This window comes from Microplitis mediator, chromosome 7 (assembly GCF_029852145.1).
Source record: "Microplitis mediator isolate UGA2020A chromosome 7, iyMicMedi2.1, whole genome shotgun sequence".
NCBI classification, from domain to species: domain Eukaryota; kingdom Metazoa; phylum Arthropoda; class Insecta; order Hymenoptera; family Braconidae; genus Microplitis; species Microplitis mediator.
Window position 1 is genome coordinate 19,840,187 of NC_079975.1, and position 13,568 is coordinate 19,853,754.

Sequence of the window (13,568 nt, forward strand, 5' to 3'; positions counted from 1 at the left end):
GATAGGACGTTATTACAAGACTATAATGAGAGTGTAAGAGAGAAAAGGGATTTTGCAAAGTCGTCACGAGATAAGAGACAAGACCTTTATATATATAAATATATATAGTTATAGGTGTGGTAGTGTACGAATGAGACAAGACCTTGGTTGTGGTCAAGGGTCGGCTCGAATTAGAAGGGACTATTTTCATTACATAGCTTTCCCTCTTTTCGAGAAGAATTTGTACTCGACTCAACTCAACTCAACTCGACACGATTCGACTCGACTCGACTCCTAACTCTCAAACTCTAACATAACTGGTGTGGACCGAGTAGTTGTATGAGAAAGGATGAAAGGACGGATTATATTCCCGTTTGGAAAGACTAGCTGATCTCCCGGGAGTTTCTCGCCCGACCGATCATCGCTCTAATGGGCCTGCCAAATTTTCGACTTGTGATCATTCGACTGCATTTATTTTATCCTCAGTTATCTCTTCATATTCAAACTTTATTTTAAAACTCCATTAACTTATTACATTCATAAATTTATTTATACTACCAAATATTTAATTAAATTAAAATCTTGAATTGAGGAATAAGTTAATTAGGTTTTTCATTGCGTTATAAAATAATTTAGACTGGCTAATATTGCGTAGAAAAATTTCTGGTAATTAGGGAAAAATTTTTTTTTATTATTGGAAACAATTTTTAGCAAAGTTCGGATCGTACTTATAATCTAGTTTTTTTCATCGAAATTTGTATAAACAATTTCTGTATTATTGACAGTTGAATATCTATGATTAGCTTTTTTTTATTCGATAGATTTCGTATGGTGGCGTTAGTATCACTTAGCAAACAAAGGAAATAAAAATAAAGTTAATGCCGGCTTGGAATGTAATAACACTAACAGTTTCGTGATTAATTTACTAGGAATCTATTTGATAAAAAACTAAAGCTGATAAAAAGAGAATCAAGTTGATTAATTACGTTTTGGGAAAAAAAACAAGGTTACGTTCCGACAAACAGACTATCCAATATCCCCGCTGCCTAAACCTAAATTCCCAAATTCCTCAAGTTTCAATTGACATGAAAAAAATAAAATTGATCTACTATGAGTCCGGTATTAAATCTTAGATAACTAAAATTGCGACATATTGAAAGTCATAATGTTTTTTAACAGAAACGACCAATTCAACGTTCTTGAGTGAATTAATGTACAAAAAAAAACGAAGTAAAATTAAATACTCAGTTATATTCAGTCAATTAAATTTTCCTCATAACAATACAATAAAATTTTCACTGCACAGAATTTATTCCAACGACAAAAGAGCCAGAAGCAGAAGCAGAAGCAGTAATATAAGTATCAAGCAATGCGTACTCGTAAACACTCCGTTATTTACGAGTAGAGTGGCATTTTTTCAGGACCCATAGTGCCATTCGCATGCAAATCGCAACCGGAGGTCTCTCATTCCTCTCTCTCTCTCTTATTCTGTTAATACTCAAGATATGCAAATGTCACTAATTACTGGTAGCTGTGGGATTACACCGATAGCGAGTTGAGAGAAGAGGATGCCAGAGATGTGGTTCCCTACTCTTTATTCAACACAACTACACTGTAGTCCTCGTAGCAGTAATTTTCATCTTCCATTACATATATACATAACTAAACGAACCGGCTAAGCCAACTCTGTTTAGGTGTATGTATATATATGTATGTATATTCCGATGATGATAGTCTTTACTAACATTATACAAGTAGATAGCTATTAAATTGTATGTCTTTGTCTTTCTTAGCGCGAGTTTAGATGATACTTTATAAGAGAGATAACTAATGCTTTCCCTAACGACGACTTAGGTGTCTGGATCCTCTGGTTGCTTCTGCTTTTGCCACTGTTTTACTCCTGATCCTCGTCTGCTGGTGAATTACTTGCGTAGCAGCCTCTCAATTCGTAGCTAACGTTAAAAGATATTTATCTTAACTCAAGTGTTACCCATCTAGATACTTATTATATTATACAAGTAACCCTTTTGTTATTTTTTTATTTTACTGGGAGATATGGAAATTTATAGGCCTCGACCCACTTGGGCTTTTTAACTTTCTTCGTTTGCCGTTGTTGAAGATGGGAGGACTAATTAATTCATTTAGTTAATGGCTGATTCGGTGGATAAGCTGTGAGATTAGATTTAAGGAATTATTTATTGTCCTGAGGTATTTAAAAAAGGGAATAAATTAGTTGGAAAAAATCTGAGAGGCAATAAATGGAATTCAAAGCAATGAGACTAAATGAAAAGAATCGGCAAAATGGAGTTTTCAATTTTCTGTTAAAAAAAAAATTTCATGGCATGCATTCAACTATACAGAAGATAAAAACGCAAAATCTTAAGAACCCACAGGAACTACGTTAAGAAAAATAATTAACGCCAGAATCGATTATCATAATTGTAATAAATGCCGCATATTTGTAAAAGCACCCATGCGTTTCAATATGTCTACAAAATTTTGCCATTGCCATGGCAGCCATGCCAAGTCTCTGGTAGTACAAAATTTCTTACTTTATAGCTTGTTACATACATAACTACATATCTGCCTTTACATGCTCAATGAAATAGAGTCTTAATCAATTTTAATTGAAAAAAATAAAGTAAGCATTGCAAACAATTTTCTCAAAGTAATGTTATGGTTCTATTAGGATTTGTTAAGACGTCTCATGATGATCTTTGCTGACTCCATGGCAACACTGAAACAATACTATGATAAATTTTGTCCATTTTTTTCCTCGTCGTTCTCAATGTACACGTTTCATTAGGTCTCCAGGTGCGCGATCGGTCTATAGTTGACTGGATTGGTGAGGAACACTACTATGTCCGGTTTATCGTGACGGAGTTTCTGATCGGTCTGCACTCTATTGCCTGCTCTAAAGTTCAGCACTCTTTCACCCCATCTAAATTCCTTAGAAAGTGTGGATCTTGTCAAATGCACGTGATCCGTCAATTCCTTTGGCGCATTCATGGCATATAGTGTATTCTTTATGAACCAGCAGACCACATTATCACATGACGTGTGGTATATTGGGCCCTTATACACGCTGACACCACATGGTATGCAGACTCAATGTTTTTGCACCCAATTGGGTTTCGATCCTGCATTTTTTCCCAGTGTGGATGCCCATGCCGTGGAATTGTTTTTCTGCTGCTCTTGCTAATATCGTCGAGATCCACCTGTCCATGTATATTGATGGATAAGCTGGACAGGCGATTATATTGACATATTCTTTCACAGTCCTCACATATTTGCACCTCTGCCATTCCTCTATGAGCCATTCCAGTTGTTTCGTTTTTACTTCCTTTGCGGACATACGTTTAAATATGTCCAAAAATTTTCGTCTGTCACGTCAAGTCCTTGGTAGTACATTAATTTCTTTATTTGTTGCTGTTTACATACATAGTCTATACAGACCTCTATATGTTACAGTAAATACATACATATATACAATAAATAATAGAAAATAATAATAATAATAATAATCACAAGTCAATATACAAACGTGGACCATAGACGAAAATTTTTGCGCTATTAACTTCTTCCTCACATTTCAAGACGCCTTATGATGATCCTAGCTGTCTCTTTGGCAACACTAAAGCAGCATCTTTGGTACATATTATCCAACCTTTTTCTAGATTGTCCTAGTTTAACTAGGATTGACTGGCTCCTGACTTGTTCATCCGTGTCCAGTATTTCACCATATGCCCCAAACACGTCAACACCAAGGTGCACTGGGCACCTATGGGTGTCTCTTAGGGTATTAATGAGGTTGTCATCCCTTCCTACTGCATTCACATTTTTGTTGTCTATAGGTATGACCGAGTTAACTTCATACCTCACCCTTTTGATCTTTTCCTGCAGTCTAATGTTTTGTAGGTGTGATACAGCGATCTCCAGAACGAATATCTCCTTAGGATTGCTGAGGTAAATTATGATGTCCGGTTTGTTATGGTGGAGTTTCTGGTCCGTCCAGACCCTGCAACCAGCTCTCACATATTTGCACCTCTGCCATTCCTCCATGAGCCATTCCAGTTATTTCGTTTTTACTTCCTTTGCGGACATACGTTTTAATATGTCCAAAAATTTTTGTCTGTCACGTCAAGTCCTTGGTAGTATAAAATATATTTATTTATTGCTTAGTACATACATAGCCAAAGCTGGCCTCTATATGCTAAAGTAAATACAAGGTTACAAAATCAAAGTAGTTATATTCAAGATTATGATAATTAAGTAAAATTTCCATGAGTTACGTCGATTCACCCAGCCTTCTCAGGATAATCTTCGCTGATTCCTTTGCCACACTAAAGCAGCATCTTTGGTATAACTTGTCAACCCTTTTCCTGGTCATCCCCATTTTGAGCAGTATGGCTTGGCTCTTCATTTGTTCTTCGGTGTCTAGGACTTCCCCGAATGCTCCAAACACATATGTCCCTAGATGGACTGGGCACTTATATGCGTTTCTTAGTAGGTCCACCAAGTTGACATCTCTCCCAACTATGTCCACATTCGTTTTATCGATTGGTATGGTTGAGTTCTTCTCATACCTGACTCTCTTTATCCTCTCCTGAAGACAAATATTTTGGAGGTGCGACACCGATATCTCCAGGACAAATACCTCTGCTGGATTGGTGAGGTACACAATGATGTCCGGCTTATCGTGGTGGATTTTCTGGTCTGTTTGTACTCTGCTGCCGGCTCTGAACCTCACTTCTCTGTCACCCCATCTGAACTCTTTTGAAAGTGAGGATCTAGTCAAGTGAACGTGGTCTGACAATTCTATTGGCGCGTTCATGGCGTATAATATGTTCTTAATGAACCAACAGACTACACTATCGTGACGAGTGGTATATTGGGCCCTTAGACACGCAGACACCACGTGATACGCAGACTCGATGTTGTTGCATCCAAGCCTGCATTTTTTCCCCGTGTGGATGCCCAGGCCGTATAGTTGTTCCTCTGCTGCTCTTGCCAACGTTATAGAGATCCACCTGTCCATATATATTGATGGATACGCTGGACAGGCGATTATGTTGACTTTCTTCTTTACAGTCCTCGCATACTTACACCTTTGCCTATAAGATTATAAATTTTCAACTGGGCTTCTGTAAGAGCACGTTTAAATATACGTTTAAATATGTCCACAAATTTTCGTCTGTCACGTCAAGTCCTTGGTAGTATAGTGGTAAGTATCCCCGCCTGTCACGCGGGAGACCGGGGTTCGATTCCCCGCGAGTTGCGTGCTGACTGCCGATGGTAACGCATCGCGACATAACCTATATATGTGACAAGTGCAGCAATTCATTCTTTACGCTAAATAAATAAGTGTTAAATTATAAAAACAAGTGTTTTTGTGATTAGTGATAGTGCCCAAGGCTTTGGGAATAATAATAGTTGTGCTAATAACAAACTGAAAATTTTTAGTGACAAAGCAAGTAAACTAGCAGCAGCCAGCATGGCTGGCCGCGCCCAGCGTGACCTAAACACCGCACCTAAAAAGCATCGTGACTTCAAAGTGAATAATACAGCTACCAGAAATAGCGTAACAACCGAAAGCATTGAAAAAAGCTACCAGCAATTCATAAAAGATTACGAGTTAAATGCAAAAATAGCCAATCCCACCAAAATAACGCCTAATCTCTCAAAAGTCAGAGAGCGTTCCAAAACAAGAGTCATCATCCCCACTAGTACAGAGGCGGATAAGACAGAGACCTCTAGCACTCTGGATACCGGTGATTGGAAAGTACCTAATTACCACAATAAACGTAGGAAGATTATAAAAGCGGCGCACTCTAGCGACAGTTTGCCGGACTTAAACGACAAAAATGTTTACGACACTATAGCAACTCAGGAGGGTCGTGACGAGTCCATGGACATCCCGAGTGAGCAGGACGGTAACGAAGACGCGCTAAACGAGAGCAACAGTCAAACATCTCAAAGTCAAAAAGATACTAGTAGATCTCCAAAAGCCCCACCAATTAAAGTAAGCAACACAAACATCCAAGATCTAATCGGTGTGCTTACTAAGAATAATATTAATAAAGGTGAATTTAAACTAAAACAGTTCACTTTAAACAAAATTCCGACCATCACAATTTATACAAATAACTTAGACATGTATAAAAAGATAACAGATATACTAATATTAGAAAAGATAAACTTCTACACATATACACCAAGATCGATTAAACCAAAGTCGATAATATTAAAGGGAGTCAATGGCGGTTTTTCAGCAGATATGATCAAAGAGGAAATAGAATCTTTAAACATAGAGAGCGTAAAAATATTAAAAATCAGTGAAATAGTTTTTAACAAAAAAAGACAAAGTGACAATCCTTTATTTCTAGTGCAATTATCACATGATAGTGTTTTGAGTAACTTAACTAAAATCAAACTACTGCTTCATCAGATAGTCAGATGGGAAAACCTAAGGAAGGAAAAGGTCTTCCAGTGCAAAAGGTGCCAAAGATTAGGACACGCCAGCTCTAACTGCAAGCTAGAGTTTAGATGCGTCAAATGCAGCGAAAATCACGGTCCAAACGCATGCAAGCTCAATAACCTAGACCCTAAAACCAGCCTTAAATGTGCAAACTGCAATCAGAACGGACACCCAGCAAATTACAGAGGATGTCCCTATTATAAACACGCCATAAGCCTAATTAATGCCAGAAACAGAGCAAAAACCCAACAAAACCGAACCCAAATAAACAAAATCAGCCGTTTAATCGACCCATCCATCCCTTTCAGTATGGCGGCAAGAAATACCCCCAACGAGAACCAAAAAGAACATCAGCACCAGATGAACTTCAACCAAGGTCCATATTATGGACCACAATCAACGAGGGATACCCCCGCCTGGGTCAACGACCTCAAAAACGAATTCAAATCTCTAGCTAACCGACTAATCACCCTAGAGTCTCTAATCGCAAACAACTCGAACAGAATAGACCAACTTTTTGAGCTAGTTGGTGATCAAATTTGCTATGAATAATGGATATACAAAACTCAGATCCATCAGCAACGAATAAGGAGGATAGTCTACCACAATCCTTAAACTCAATAAAAATTGCCGCAATTAATGTCAATTCATTAATTAAATTGAATCGAAGATATGATTTAGAACAATTCATCACACAAAACAACATAGATATTACACTAGTGGCAGAGACAAAACTTAATTTCAAACACAAGCTATACATCGACGGATACAATATCATCCGAAATGACAGAACAAATGCCCAAAGAAGCGGGGGAACTGCAATCATCTTAAATAAAAACATACAATTCTCCAAAATCTCATATCCCTCATCAAGAAACAACTCAATAATTGAATATACCATAATACAAATCAATATAAGTAATAAGCAAAAATTAATAATCGCCAGTATATACGCAACAAACAGTTCAGAAATCAAAAAAATCTTCCTTGACGAACTCAACACCCTCTTCACCAAACTTAATCTACATGACAGCAACAATCTTTACATAATTGCAGGGGACTTCAACGCCAGACACATAGATTTTGGAGACAGATGTAACAACCTCAGAGGTAGATACATCACCAAATGGGAACGAGATAACGCATTAAGATTCAAAACCAGAATACTAGTCCCGCAGGAGCCAACATATGTACCAGCTCAAACAATGCTGGACATAGCTATAGTTGATGACCGACTCCAGTTTAAAAATCTCATACAAGACAAGCTAGCCACACTACCCTACGACAGTGATCATAAAGCCATACTCATGGAAGTTGAACTCCAAATATCAACCAAGACCCCAGCACCACATCCCAATAAACCACGATATAAAGCGACGAAATGGAAAAATTTTACTAAACACATAGCAAACAACTATGTACTAGAAATCCCAGATGATCAAAACCTGAACAAAAACCAAATTGACGAATTCTTGACTAAAATAAATGATCACATCCAGCACTCCATCGAAGAAATAGTACCCAAAGCCTCCCAAGCTTATAAATCAAACTACTACATAAACAGTACCATCAAAAAACTACATAATTATAAGTCGAAACTGCTGACAAAATTACACTCACTACAAAAATCAAACCTAGCGAGCGACCAACCAATTATTAAAGTCACAAAATACCTAATAAAAGTAGCGAACAACAAGATTCAAGAAAACATAAAAAAGGAAATAGAAAAACACTGGGAAAAACTACTTAAACAGATAGACTACAAAGACCCTATAAAATTCTTCCCCAGAATAAACAAAATATTCAGACCCAAACCGCATCATAAAATACCAGATCTGTTAATAAAAAAAACAGACACCACAATTTTAGAAAGAGCGCAATGCAACTCCAAGAACGCACCGGAGCAAGATGACAACTTCTGCTTCCACGACCAAACAGATAAATTGAATTTAATTGGTGCCTACTTTGAATCCATCAACTCTCCAAGATACCTCAACTCTAATACCCGCCTAAAAGAAATAGTTGACCAAAAAACAAACAACATCACTCAACAATATATCATAGATAGAGACAACAACAAAACAATTTGCAACTTTTCAAAGACAAACAGGGCATACTCACCAACAGTAAATACAGACGAAGAAAAATATTTCTGCTCTATAGCTGAAGTACATCTAATATTTAAAAGACTCCCAAACAAAACATCTTCAGGAGTTGATGGTATACCAGCTATTGTACTCAAACACCTCCCCCCAAGAATAATCAAAGATTATACTGTACTCTTTAACAATGCCATGAACTTGAAATATTTCCCTGACGCCTGGAAATTAGCAAAAATACTACCAATCCACAAAAAAGATAAACCACCAAATCTAGCCTCCAGTTATAGACCCATAAGTCTCACTCCTAACATCAGCAAAGTCTTCGAATCCGTCATTAATAACAGAATCACTGACCACTGTCAGAACCACAAAATCATCCCAAACAATCAGTTCGGCTTCAGACGAAAGCACTCAACCACACATGCCATACATAAGTTACTTTCCGACCTTAACACTCATCTGCTTAGATACAAAATGGTCGGTGCAACGCTAGTCGACTTGGAAAAGGCTTTCGACTCAGTCTGGATCTCTGGATTAATTTTTACACTAATAAACAAAAAGTTCAGCTCACAGCTAACGGGTTTAATCTGGAACATGTTAATTAACAGATCCTTTGTAACCTGGGATGGACAAAAAACTTCGACAGTTAAGTTCAGAATACTGGAAGGACTGATGCAAGGACTGGTAAACTCCCCAATACTCTTTAACATATACACAGCAAATATCCTGAATCTATACAAACTTAACCAAGACAACGATACACACTCCATAGCATACGCGGACGACACTATTTTCTATGTGGCTGGGGACACCCCAGACGAAATCCAACCTATTCTACAAAACATAGTCAATAACATCAACAATCACTATGCGACTTGGAACCTCAGAGTAAATCCAGAAAAATGCGTATCCATCCTCTGGAGACAACCCTCAAGACACATTAGTCAAAAGAAAAGAACCCAAGCCGAAAACTTCAACATTATAACACACAAGCCTGGCACCAACATAAAAGCCATTATACCTACACAAAAATCAGTCAAATATCTAGGGATGCAACTAGATTACCTCACCAGATGTACAGAACACGTAGACAACCAGACCAACAAAGCTAGAAAAGCCTTTAGAGCCCTTAATAGACTATTCAACAATAGGTACATTAGCTCCAGAGCCCGAGTCATCTGCTACCAACTCCTCATCAGACCGTTAATTACGTACGCCATCCCGGTATGGTGGAATCTAGGAGCTGCGCAAATGGAAAAACTTAGGCAACTTGAAAGATCCTGCCTTAGGGCCGCCCTGGGCATGTACAGAAAGCCAGAAACACAGTACACAGAAAGAATCAGCAATCAATCCCTATATGATGCCGCTAATGTGCCAAGAATCGACAATTTCATGATAAAACTTACCAGAGACTACTTCAGCCAGTTACCCAACATTGATAACACTATCATAAAAAACCTTGCCAAATTGAATACAGATTTGCGCAAAGCTACAGAGAAAGGGTACCTACAGCCACAAGCATTTTTGGAACTAGACAAACTCGGACTAATCCAAAACGATCTAAATATACCCACCATCTACCACAGAGGCAGGCATAAAGCGAATAAGTCAATTGACTTGGATCCGGCAAAAGCGAGCGAACAGCACAAGTACTCCAGAGCAATTCCTCTAAGAGATTTGAACGACTTTCATCGTACCGACACTCAAAAATACTGGTGGCTCAAAGATGCCAAGTACATCAAAGAGCTTAACACTCGTAAAAAGGCCTTAGAAAACAATTCATAAGTAAAATCTTACAACGACCAAGGGACCCTACACCCAATTTGTAGGACATTTTATATTGTAAATAATGTAAATAATCTGTAAATAATTTTCATAGGTTTAAGTAACTTTAAAAATTACAAGACTGAGAAAGTGGTTTTTTGTTACAAAATTTTTCCACAGTTCATAACAGCAAAAAGAGACAGATCAGGAACAATAAGTTCTAAACATTTCAATAAGATTATAAATTATAAGCAATACATGAGTACAGCGATATAAACAGTAACGAGTTGCCGCTAACAACGGACAATTATCTGTAACTGGTGTTCAAAACCAATAGACGTTAAGGTTTTTATTATTTAAGTTTTGTTTTTCCTTTGTATTTTTATAATGATGTTAATTTATGAAAAATAAAAAACTTTATTCAAAAAAAAAAAAAAAAAAAAAGGTTCGATTCCCCGCCAAGGAGACTTACTTTTTAGTTTCTTTTTTTCGTTTTTTTTTTTTTTTATTTCTTCAAGGTTACAATCCATAACATAAGCATTATAAATAAACAAAAATCTAAATAAAAAGACCTATTCTAATAATTTCTCTAGAAAAAATGACTGTTATATTTAGCGCTCGCTTAAAAGTCATGCTCGTCTTATTCGTAATTTATACCATCATATGACTGTTAATAAACTGTTGAATTTTTATGTCTAATCGCTTTCTTTCAATTTCGTTAACTGTAGAAAGAGATTTTAACGTGATTCAGAAAAAAAATTTTCATTCTAGAACATGCATAAGAAAAACAATATTGAAAGATAGATGCCAATGTATTCAATAGTTTATCTATACTTGCATGTAGCTGTTTTCTGCATTTAAAAAACTGTTTTTTAAACAAAGAAGGTTTGGTATATTAAATAATATAAATTATTTTAATTTTATAATAAATAAAAAAAAAAAAAAATAAAGTCTCCTTGGCGGGGAATCGAACCCCGGTCTCCCGCGTGACAGGCGGGGATACTGACCACTATACTACCAAGGACTTGACGTGACAGACGAAAATTTGTGGACATATTTAAACGTATATTTAAACGTGCTCTTACAGAAGCCCAGTTGAAAATTTATAATCTTATAGATTCTTCGCGCAGCACTCGATGAGTGAGCATGTGCTCCGAGCTCGCAAATTAGAAAAATCGTGTATTTTGCTAATTAAGGCGACCTTGGTGTAGAGAAAGAATATAAAAACAACCGCGTAATTCTAAAAAAATACAAAAGTATTAGAGTGTAAGGGGTTGGAATAATAATAATAATAACAAGTAATAATATACTACCAAGGACTTGACGTGACAGACGAAAATTTGTGGACATATTTAAACGTATATTTAAACGTGCTCTTACAGAAGCCCAGTTGAAAATTTATAATCTTATAGTAAAACCTTTCTTTTCTATTTCTAAAACTAAGTCTATCTGATTCTATAGCTTTCAATTCAGAAATACCAATGAATTACTGAAACTTAACAGAAATACTTATGTTTTTTTTTCCTGAGTTAGCATCTAATGTAAAAAAAAATTTTTGAAGCCTCTTTTCCGGACACCTGATTGACTAAAGACAGTATGAAATTATACACAATTTATCCAAGAATATACACAAAAATAAATGCATATATCAAAAGCGACTGCCGTGCGAAACATCAATTCTAGTTCTATACTACAAAAAAAGGTGAAATGCATCTACAATGGTTTTGTCAGAAACCTGATTGATTGAATTGAAAGCAGCATAGAAATATATAGAATCGACACAGCAATATATACCTAAATCACTTTACAAGAACACGCGTACAATTTTTAGTATGTCAAAGATATACTCTAACCAACCTTTTTTTGACTTACTATAAAAAAGGTGAAATAACACATTCATCATGATTTATATCCAAGAAAATTAATAGACTACTTAAATCAATGAGAATATAAAATATAAATGCGAGATTGAATTTTAATTAAAAATTTAAGATATAAAAAAGTCGCATAAAAATATAAAATTTATCTCACTAAAACCTTGAAACACCTTTACCCGGTGATTTATAAATAAGCTCAGTACAAAAACTCATAAAAGAAAAATAATATAAAGACATACATTTTCTCTTTCATTAACAATGTAATCGAAAAATCTTTATCGGCAGTTTCAGGTCGTAACGACAGGCCCTACAGGATGTAAACGTAACTTGGTGAAATTTCAATGGCTATACATCCATAGTACGGTTGTTGGTAATGAAATTTGAAAGCACCCTCCGGAAACTTTGGAAAGACTGTTACCCACTATTGTATATACATTTATATATGTATAGGTTATATATATATATATAAATGAATGTACATAGCAGTGGTCGAGAATAAGAAGATGAGAAGCAAAACCAAGTAAAAGTAAAAGCACAGAGGCACAGAGAGCATCCCATTAGCAATAAACCAGCTACCCAACCGAGACTTTAAGACTTTCTTATATTTTCTTACACCTTCTTTAAAACTCATGAAAACTTTACTGCTTTTTATCTCTCTTTTGCTTAATTTCCTTTCTTTTTTACTTTGTATTATTCATATTTATAATTTTTTTTTCTAGTTCCCTTAAATTGAAATTAAAGTAAAATTATTTGAAAAATATAAAGCAAAAACTTTGAAAACATTTCTATGGTGTCGGTGTACTGGTGGACTAACTAATTTTCACAGAAAGTACTAAAGTCTTATCGGATGGTGGTCAATTCATTATTTCATGAAAGTCGATTTCGTTTTTGAGTGAAAAACCATCGAAAAAATGCTTACAGAATCACAAACTATACTGTCATAATTTTCTACCCTTTACTCAATTAGATCCAGAAAAAGCCGATCCAATTTCAAAAACTTGCTGACAAAACGAAATTACTTTATTTCTATGATTCTTAGATCAGGGCGAATTTTAGTAGCAAAAGTGGAGGTGCCATTACGATTTTTTCTGAATTTCGCTGAAAAATCGATTTTCGGAGAGCGCGATCTTAACGAGACTACTGTACTACTACAAATTTTCAATTACAGTTTTCAATTTTCTTTGAGCTTCAATATGGCACTAAAAAGTGTGAAGTGTTGTAGATTAATAATAAGTTTAAATATAAAAGAGTAACTCGTTAATTTGTTACTTTAATTACCGAAAATAAGTTTAGTTGACGAGGTGATTATCCGACTTAAAGTTTTTGCTATAAAGGCCATTATGACACACCACGTAGCTAAGTAGCAGT

At 35.9% G+C, this 13,568-nt stretch overlaps 1 protein-coding gene and 1 non-coding gene across 2 annotated transcripts in view; both read right to left on the reverse strand.

Moving 5' to 3' along the window:
* Window positions 1-13,568, reverse strand: part of LOC130672301 (headcase protein) — a 121,176-nt gene that overhangs the window by 22,694 nt on the left and 84,914 nt on the right. The gene's annotated exons all lie outside the window — the stretch shown is intronic.
* On the reverse strand, window positions 11,276-11,347 carry Trnad-guc (transfer RNA aspartic acid (anticodon GUC)). Its single transcript has one exon. It is a non-coding gene; the product is annotated as a tRNA-Asp (tRNA).